The sequence below is a fragment of the Mus pahari genome, chromosome 7 (genome assembly GCF_900095145.1).
Source record: "Mus pahari chromosome 7, PAHARI_EIJ_v1.1, whole genome shotgun sequence".
Lineage (NCBI taxonomy): Eukaryota > Metazoa > Chordata > Mammalia > Rodentia > Muridae > Mus > Mus pahari.
Window position 1 is genome coordinate 83,728,674 of NC_034596.1, and position 10,265 is coordinate 83,738,938.

The window sequence follows — 10,265 nt, forward strand, 5'->3', positions numbered from 1 at the left end:
ACACACACACACACACACACACACACACACACACACACACACATACACACACACACTCATAAAAAGTAATCAAGTGTTGTGTTATTCTGGAGAATGGATTATGGTAGACCACTTAATGCTTTTGTGTGTAAAATATGAAATGAAGCTGGATGTATGTAGTGGCTCACATCTGTAATGCCAGCCCTAGGCAGGAGGAGGCAGGAGCATTACCACTAGTCTGAATGGTACAGAGACCCTGTTTCACTGCCCCCGCTATCAAAAAGTGTCAAAGACATTTCTGAAGCCCTTAATTGTTTCCACACAAGGGCATGTGATAGTCTTCATTTTTAGAAATAGATTTGGACCAAAGGATTTGAATCCCAAGACTGAAAACCAGAGTCTGGGAAACTTTTTTTTTTTTTTTACCTCTGAGAAGAACCATTCCAGGATACTCAACATTTGATGCTGACACCCTTGTTTCCAAAGTACTCCCCAAACTTTTATTTTTAACATCAACTTAACTTATTGCATGATAATTACTTCTGAATCTAGATGTGTCTGCCTCCCCAATTATACTGTGCTCCACTGGGGCGGGGACTCTGTTCTGTGTCTGACTCATGGTAGGTACTCAGTAAACACTGGCTGAATGCTGTGTAGGGAATTGTCATCTAGAAGAGTTGATTTGTGGGCTGATCTCAACACCCACTCCCATTCCCCACCTCTGCTTCCAAACTGCCCTGAACTCTGACCTTTTCTTGCGAATTAATTGGTTGTGCAGGGGAAAGAATCTGAATAACAGTGGGGCTGGGAACAGCCAGGACCATTGTGCCTGCTATACTTGCTCTCAGTGGCAGCCATACAGTCCTTTCATGCGTCAAGAAATAGTTCTGCCTCATGGTGACCATGGTGACCACTGTGGTGGCCAGGTGCTAAAAACACGGTATGGGAATGGAGTAACAACTAACTTTGGAAACCCCATCTCTGTCATACCACTTCCTCAGCTGGAGGACTGAAGGGTTCACCAAGGACTCCTGGGAAGATGGTGACATCAGGCACACTGGCCTTCTTTCCTCAGGACCCAGGAAGAATCAGGAACTTCCATTCTCCCCAGGTGCTCCGAGTAAGTAGTAATGGGTAGTGGAAATAAGAGGCCTGTGTGATCTGACTGTTGCATGGTATGGGACACAAGGCCATTAGATCTGTTTCCCTTGACAGATTTGGAGTGGATCAGTTGTTTTCTAATCTTTAATTGAAGGGCCTCTTTCATTTTTTTTAACCGTTTGTATTATTTTTAAAACAAACATTTAGGCAGAACCCAGGAAAGGCCATTGATGGTATCTTGGCATGTATGTAGGATGTCTGCTCACTTGCTTCTCCCCATCTCCTTCCCCAGAAGCTCCTCCCACTTTGGAGACAGGGTCTTGGTCTTACTATACAAGCAGTCCAAGAGGAACTCACTCTGTAAAATAGGTTTGCCTTGAACTCGAAGAGACCTGCCTGCCTCTGCCTCCCAAGAGCTAGGATTCCAGGTGAGTATCATCATACCTGTCTTCCAGCGGGGGTGGGGGGTCTTCAGGAAGTCTCGGGGGTCCCTTAGAGCATATTTGTGAAGTCCTGGACCAGGTGGTTTTCAAGGGTCTAGAAGATGGGATAGAGTAGGAGCTGAAAGCCTCACCACTCCTGTCTTACTGCGCATCTGCTTCCTTCTTGCCCTGAGTTCAAATCTCTATCTCTGTTTTCATTCAACCAAAGCCCGCGTGTCTGGTCAGGAGTCCTAGATGAGTCAAAAATCTCACAAATCCCTGGGGAGATCAAGGCAGCAGGATACCTATCAGTATTGTACAAGCACGGGCTCTTTCCAGTTTCCTGATACTTGTTTCAGGCTAGTGTAAAATTCCTTACCCACGGAACTGATGTACCTATAACCAAGGGCATATGAACAGAAGAAAAAGTTATGCATTTATTTTTAATGTAAGCTTTCCACAATACAGGAGCATTCAGAAATGGAGGTCTAAGGAAACTGTACTTTTATGAATAGCCATTGGCCTCATGATGAGAGGACAAAGGGTAGAATGAAGTGGTGATCAAGCTCAGGGCACTGAGGTGGCCCTGTTCAGCAGCCGTTTCCTTTTCCTGTGTCTTAAAAGATAAAGACACTCTTTTTCTCTAGTTACAGGGAAGTCCCCCTTAGAATGGGGGACCTGTTTTTCAGGGGAAGGTCTGCAAGATTTCCAGGTCCGCTTTAGGGGAGAAAGCTAAGGAGCAGAATTCTGTCCAGTTGCCATGACCTCTCTGTTCTCTTCCTGCTTCCTTCCTGGTCTTGCGGCCTCTCTCATTCAGTAGCTAGGGCTCATGACCTCAGTGTGCTGTAGAAAGACCTGATACCCCAACCATTTTGAGGGTATTTCCTAAACCCCATCCCTTGCTTTGTCCTGGGAGAAGCTGGAGACTAAGTGACAAGATCAGAGATCCCTGGGGACATTGTTCCCCGTGGTTCTGCCTCATAGGCCTTGGCTGTTGGCAAGTCTGGGGTGCTCTGTCACCTGAATCTTCCAGACACCCACCTGCTTCTTTCTCACCATTCCCCTTAGGCTATTCTCTCCATACTCCTTTCTAGCCCACTCCCAAGCCCTTCTTTTTCTCGCTCACATTTTTTTTTCTCCCTATCTTTGTCTCTCCATCCCATTCTCTATTTAAAAAAAAAAAAAAACCAACAAAATCAATCCACAGAGCGATTAGATTTGCAAATGAGCGGGCAGGAAACTGGGAACAAAGGGAACCAGAGCCGAAGAAGGAGCAGGTATAATTACAGTAATTAACTCCAGCAGCAGGGACACAGCCCCTCCCTTGCCGCTGGGAGGTGTTGAGAGGCAAGCACTGAAAGGGGAGGCTGCCAGAGAACTCAGATATCACCCCTGCCTCTTCCTAGTGGTTCAGACATTCTCACAGGCTGGGAGGCTCCACCTGGAGCAGGTGCCCGTCTAGGATGAGGCTCCCTCTCCTGGGTCTCCACAGAAACAGGAACGTGTTGGAAGTGATCCAGGTTTAGGAAGAAGATGCAATCATTTGTGGGAGGGTGGGGGTGTTTGTGGGGGTGTAGAGAACAAAGTCCTCACTTTCATCTTTCATTTGGACAGGGGCTCTTTCTTTTCTCTAGGACAATCTGATTGCTGGCTATGTTTTCCCCAGAATCCGAACATTTTTAGAGACCATAAAGGAGGGGCATGTCTCTGACCTCACCACAGTGCTGTATCTATGTCCTCTAGTCCCAAAATATACGTCTCTGCACTGGCCCCCTAAAACACCTTGCCTGTCTTAATTGTTCCTTGCCCTCTAAGGCCACACACGACAGTATGGGACAGTATGTGCGCGCACACATGCACACACATTTATATCAGTTCTGATCCTCTTGAGAACCCTGACCAACACAGGTGGTAAATAAGTTGATGTGGTCTGAAGTATTCTCCCTTGCTTCCATGCAGAGGTTTATGTGATGAAAACTTGGTCCCTAGCTGTTGGAATTGTTGAGTGGAGATGGTATCAGTAATATCATCAGTTGGTTATCAATAAGCTCATGACTGAATTGGCTGTTGGGAGGTGGGTCCTACATTTGCTTTGAGAATTCTGGAGTCTATCTTTCACCTTTAGGGTTCTACGTCAATCAAACACTTTTTACTTGACACTGGCATCAACTCCAACCCAAACTAGTATCAAAACAAATAAGGGCTCAGATGAAGTAACTGAAAAGCCCAAGAGTGTCAGGTGTGGTTAGAATCAGGGGCTGGAGAGATGGCTCAGAAGTTTAGAGTACTAGCTGCTCTTCTAGAGGACCTGGATTTGATTCCAAGCACTCGCAGGATGGCACACAATCATCTGTAACTCCAGTTCCAGGGGATCTGATGCTCTTTTCTGGCCTCTGCTGGTACCAAGCACAAAAGCTTCAAAATCCGCTTAAAAAAGAAACCCCTTCCTCTTGGGGTCTGGAGAGATGGCTTAGCAGTTGACAGTACTGACATTATAGCTTACAACTGTGTGTGATTCACACATGTGGTACACAGGTGTCTATGCAGGCAAAACACACAAAACAACAAACCCCTCCCTATTTCACATATCTTAATTCAACTTCTCACAGTTTCAAGCACAAATTACTTTGACATCTTTCCTATTGGCTATCTTTATCTGCCTTGCTTTTCAATCGTGTGTGTGTGTGTGTGTGTGTGTGTGTGTGTGTGTGTGAGCGTGCGTATGTGCGTGCGCGTGCGCATGTGCACACATGTATACTCATGCATACATGTGTGCATGTATGCATACATGTGCATAGGTACAGGTGAGCATATGTGTATACATGGAGGCCAGAGGTCGACATGAGGTGTCTTCTGCAATCACTGTATCCTATTCTGTGAGATAAGGACTCTCGCTGAACACACAGCTCATCAATTCAGCTACACTGGCTGGCCAGCAAGCCTCAGGGATCCTCCCATCTCTATCTGCTGGGATTGCAGGTATGTACCAACCATTTCCGAGTTGGGTGTTGAGTATCTGATTCAGTTCCTCGTGCTTGCTTGGCCAGGACTTTATCAACTAAACTATCTTTCCAATCCTCTAATCCATTCTTCGCACACACACAAAATGTTATCATATCTCTTCCAGGGATTAAAGTCTTTGAATGACAACTGTGATGGTTCATGTCAGTTGTCAACTCAATGGAATTTAGAATCACTATGTGCGTGTTGGGGGAGGGAGGCACAGTGACTCTAGGCATTGTCTGTGAAGATGTCCTAGAGTGAGGTTGTAAGACCCAGCCTGTCAGTAAGTCATACTATGGTCTCAGATACCAAACTGAATATAGGGGAGAAGATACCAAACCCCAACATTCATTGCTCTCTGCTTCTTGATGGAATATGCAATCTGACCAGCTGCCTCAAGCTCTGATTTCTATGACTTCCTCATCATGGTGGAACTGTGAACTGTATCCTTGAACTGTGAACCAAAACAAACTCGCTGTCAGGCATTTGGTCACAGCAATGAGAAGTGAAGCTGATAGAGCAACCCACCATGAGCAGTCTGTGAATTACATTCTTAGGCACTACATGGGAGATACTACATGATCTTCTCATTTCTCCTCTGGTCACTGATCACGGCTGTTCTCCTTGGAACACACCATGCTTCCTCATGTCTTTGCACAGCACACATTTTTTTTCCCTCTCACCATTTATCAAACCTGTTTGGGCAACACTTCCTTAAATTATTGTATGCGCAGTCAATTCCTTCCCTAAATGATCTCTGTACATCATTTGCAGAATCCTGGGAATATCTCTATTTTAGCGGATGCCGCTTTGCATGGTTGTCTCCTTTGCTGGGTTATAAGCTTCTTGAAGGCAAGGACCTCATGTTTGAATGCCCAGTTCTTGGTATGGTTTCCGATGTTCTTTCTGCGTGCTGCGTGTACTGAATGAATTGGACATTGATAATTGCTACTGAATTCTCCAAGTGATATCGAGTAGAAACTGGCTATAGACATTTAAATGACATAATCAGGACCACACGTTTCTTTTTTTGCTTGTTTGTTTTTACGTTTCTTTCTTTTTTTTCTTTTTTTTTTAAAATTTGAAACAGGATTCCTCTGTGTAACAGCCCTGGCTATCCTGGAACTTGCTCTGTAGACCAGGCCGGCTTCAAATTCACAGAGATCCACCTGCCTCTGCATCCCGAGTGCTGGGTCAGTGTAGACTCAATGCTTCTGAAAATTGTGGAACCTCTTCCATGTGTTGCATTTTCCTTCTGATATGCTGTTCTGCACATTTTGCCATTTTTAAGTCCTTTTTAACAGTTACAGTTTCTTAACCAAGCCTGGTTCTTCCAGAATAGTGGACTGGAACTCATTTGCAAATAGTAAGCCGGGGTTATTACAACATTCCCTGCCTTCATTTCTCTTCTCTCAAAGATCAGTCCTACACTAGCTGATGTTTTATTCCTTTTCCCTTTTCCCTTTTTTCAGGGCAGGGACGGCATTACTCCACCATGGCCCAAAATAGCACCACTTTTCGTAGTTTTTAAAAATCCTTCCAGAGATGTTCTATGCATAAAAAGCACACACATTTCCTCTTTTTGTACAAATGGTACCCTTTGAAACATAAGACTTTTCAACTTATTTTTAAATCACTTATTATCTTACAGATTGTTCCATATATTTTGACCTCATTCTTTCAAAGGTAGAGCCTGCACTTCTAACCCCGACTCTGTTCTGTCTTAGTGAATGACAGCTTAGTGATTATTAGTTATAATTGGTGCTCAGTAAACAGTTGATGGGTTGAATATATTACACTGAAGTGACCGGCCTCTTGAGTTCCGATGATGGAGAAAATGGATGTTTCATATTCATTTGGGGGGCCTCTGTGATCTACATGTCTCTGTCCTTTTTTTTTTTTTTTTTATACATTGAAAACATTTTTCTTTCCTTTTGGTTTGTGGTAAATTGAGGCCTAGAAGTAGTTAAAGCACAGCTCTGGATTCTTTCATAGGAATTCAATTTATACAATAAACCATACCAATTGTATAAAGAGCCACATGCTAGTTCAGGAAGTACTCTAAGGTCATAGGAAAATGTGCCTGTATGCTACTTGATATCTAGAAGCCCAGTAAATGATTTTTGCATGAATTCGAAGTACACTTTCATCTTGTACAATTATTATCTAGCCTCTACATAAGTTGAATTTTGTTCCCTTGTAATTCATATCCCAGGGCCCTAACTCCCAATGTGACTATATTTGGAGATGGGATCTTTGAAGAGGTAATTAAGGTTAAGTTAAGTCAAAAAGAGTGGGACTCTAAAAAGAACGATGCCATTATAAGAAAAGGAAACTATCCGGGGAACTCACACAGAGGAGAGGGCGTGGGCAGACACGGGGATGACCTGTAAGCTGAAGAAAGACACTGGAAAGAAAAAGAACAATGCCTCAAAACAAAACAAACAGACAAACAAACAAAAACGTGGCTAACAGTCAAAAAAGACATCTGACACCAACGTCTAAACTCTACATATGAGGTTCACTTCCTGAACTTCTAGTCTCCAAAACATCGAGGCATGAAAGTCTTTGTTTTAAGCCACACAATCTGTGATATATAAAACATGCTTTTTTTTTCCTAGAAGAAAGTGATCAAGTGTGTATATAAGTACCAGTTAAGTGATAGAATAAAGATATATTAATTTACTTATAAAGGAAAAATATTAGAAATACCCTAAGTATTCATTATTCAAACAATAGTTAGATGATAAAAGATTTGTATAGAGTATTGGCGCCTAACTTTTGAAGGTGTATATTCACACACAAGTGTGTGTGTGTATGTGTGTGAAGTAGGTTTAAATTGGCTTCCCTGCAAAACAACTGAGTTACTTGAACTTTAATTAACTTCCTCTTGTAATATTACAAGCTATTATATTGATATTGGTCACCCTCCAGAGCATGATGGTAAGACTATTACTGAAAAGACCCCACACACCTAAATCAACAGAACATGATGAAATGATGCAGCTATTGACCTGGAAGCATCATCCTTACTAGCTAGTGTTCACAGTGCTGAGCGGTGCTAGGCATGTACCTGGAGGAGAAGAGTGATCCCCAGTCTTTCCCACTTGTGAACGGTAACAACCTGCTTGGCAAGATATGCCCACTGGTGCAGCAGTGGCATGCATGCCATGAGAGTAACAAACCACTCTCTCTCATTGTGGTTAAGTTCTACTCCATAAGATGGAACCCATACCAATTATTAGAGCCAAGAACCTGTGGCTAGAAGGGTCATAAGCTATAAGGGAGAACCTACAACTGTTACTCTGCTATTAGGACATGGGATTAGAATCACATATTTTAATGTACAAGTAGATGCCTTTTCTTTTTTTTATTTTTTATATTTATGTTTATTTATTTATTTATTTATTTATTTATTTATTTATTATATGTAAGTACACTGTAGCTGTCTTCAGACACTCCAGAAGAGTGTGTCAGATCTTGTTACGGATGGTTATGAGCCACCATGAGGTTGCTGGGATTTGAACTCCGGACCTTTGGAAGAGCAGTCGGGTGCTCTTACCCACTGAGCCATCTCACCAGCCCGATGCCTTTTCTTTGAAGTAATATCTGGCTATGGCACACAGACAGCCCTAAAATTTACTGTGTGTGGTGGTTTGAATGTGTTTGGCCCAGGGAGTGGCACTATTACAAGGTGTGGCTTTATTGGAAGAAGTGTGCCACTTTGGGTGTGGGCTTTGAGGCCCTCTTCTTAGGTGCCTGTCATCTTCTGCCTTTGGAGCAAGAGGTAGAACTCTCAGCTCCTTTAGCACCATGCCTGCCTGGATGCAGCCATGCTTCTCACCATGATGATAATGGACTGAACCTCAGAACCTGTAAGGCAACCCCAATTAAATGTTGTCCTTTATAAGAGTTACCTTGGTCATGGGGTCTCTTTACAGCAATGGAAACTCTAAAAAGGACACTACATAATCCCAGACTGGCCTGAAATGGGGGATTCTTCTGCCTTGGCTCCTGAATGCTGAGGTTTTAACTCTTGTAATACGGGATAGTGAGAAGTTGTAGTTGTATGATTATATATGTGCATTGCATGTTGGTATATATGAACACATGTGCTCATATGTATAGGTTAGACATTGATGTCAGATGTCTTTTTCTATTGTTAGCCACGTTATTCTTTGAGACGATGTCTTCTACTGAATCTGGAGCTCACTGGTATGGGCAGGCTTGCTAGTCAGTAAGCCTCAAATAATCGCCTGCCTCTGAGTCTACATGCATCACCACTCCAAGCTTTATACATGGGAACACACCAGGGATCCAAACTTAGCCGTCTCCCCATTCCAAAGAACCTATATTTTTAAATTTTCATTTTCCCTGGTACAACAATGTTGAAATATTTTTACTTACATAGTTGCTAGCTGCATTTCATTTTATGTGAACCTCCCTACATTTTGGCCTAATTTAATTGTGTTAATCTTATTATTAAAGTGTAAGAGTTTTTCAGATAAGTACTATACACAGACATACATATACACACATACATACATACATACATATCTGCCTATGGCTTGCCTTCATTTCTATTTTTAAATGCTATCTCAAGAATAAAGGGCTTTAATTTTGAGCTATTTCAATTTATAGAATTTTTTCCTTTTGAATACATGCTTTTGGATATTAAGAATTCTTTGTCTATATTAAGGGCAGAGACTTTTTTTACTGTTTTCTTCTACAAGTTTTTAGTCTAGTTTGTCATGTGATCAATTTTAAGTTCGTTTCTGTTTCTAGTGTAAGGCAAATTTCAAGGTTTAATTTCTTTTCTTTGTGGGTATTCAATTGTTCTAGCAGCTTTTTGGGAATCTTTTCCTATTGGATTGCCTGGGCATCTTTGTCAAAAATCAATTGACCATAGATGAGTGGGTTTATTTCTGGACTCTTTATTCTGTTCCATTGATCCATATGTCTCCACTCTGTTAATAGCACACTGTCCTTATTACTGTAGCTTTATAGTAAATCTTGGAATAGTGCAGTTCTTACATTATTTTAAGATGTAGTGTAGGAGGAGATAGCCCCAGTCCTCCAGGCTTGTTACTCTTTCTCAAAGCCATTTGAGTTATTTTAAGTCCAAAACATTTACATATAGATTTTATTATCGGCTCATCAACTTTTGCTTTAAAAAGACCTGTTGGCTCTGTGATTGAGATTACAGTGAATTGCTGCCTGCTGGAAAGGATTGACATATCAGTATTGACAGAGACCACTCAGAGATACACATACATACATACCTTCATTAATTTCTGTCTTTCATTTTTTAAGAATATTTTCACAATATTTTATCTTTTCATTGTATGGAGTTTACGCATTTTTACTAATTTATCCACAATGTTTAATGTTTTCTGATGCTGACAAAAGTGATATTTGTGGTTGCAAAGTGCCTCCCCAATGACCTGTCCCTCTTGGGATTTTTGTCTCATATAGCGGCTTTTTCACATGCAGTCCATGTGACCAGTAGAATGTGGCTGAAGTACTGGAATGCTTTCTGTGAGACTCAAGTGTTAAGAGGCACAATGGCTGCTGTTTCCTTTGGTGGTGGCTGTGCTCAGCAGAGGTGAGGTGGGAAAAGCTCTGTTAGGAGGTACATTCAGACTTTTTTTTTATTAGATATTTTCTTTATTTACATTTCAAATGCTATCCTGAAAGTTCCCTATACCCTCCCCCAACCCCTGCTCCCCTACCCACCCACTCCCACTTCTTGGCCCTGGC

The 10,265-nt window shown here is 42.1% G+C and overlaps 1 pseudogene; it reads right to left on the minus strand.

The window, feature by feature from the left end:
• The window catches only part of LOC110324068, a 106,840-nt pseudogene that overhangs the window by 91,427 nt on the left and 5,148 nt on the right, over positions 1-10,265 (minus strand).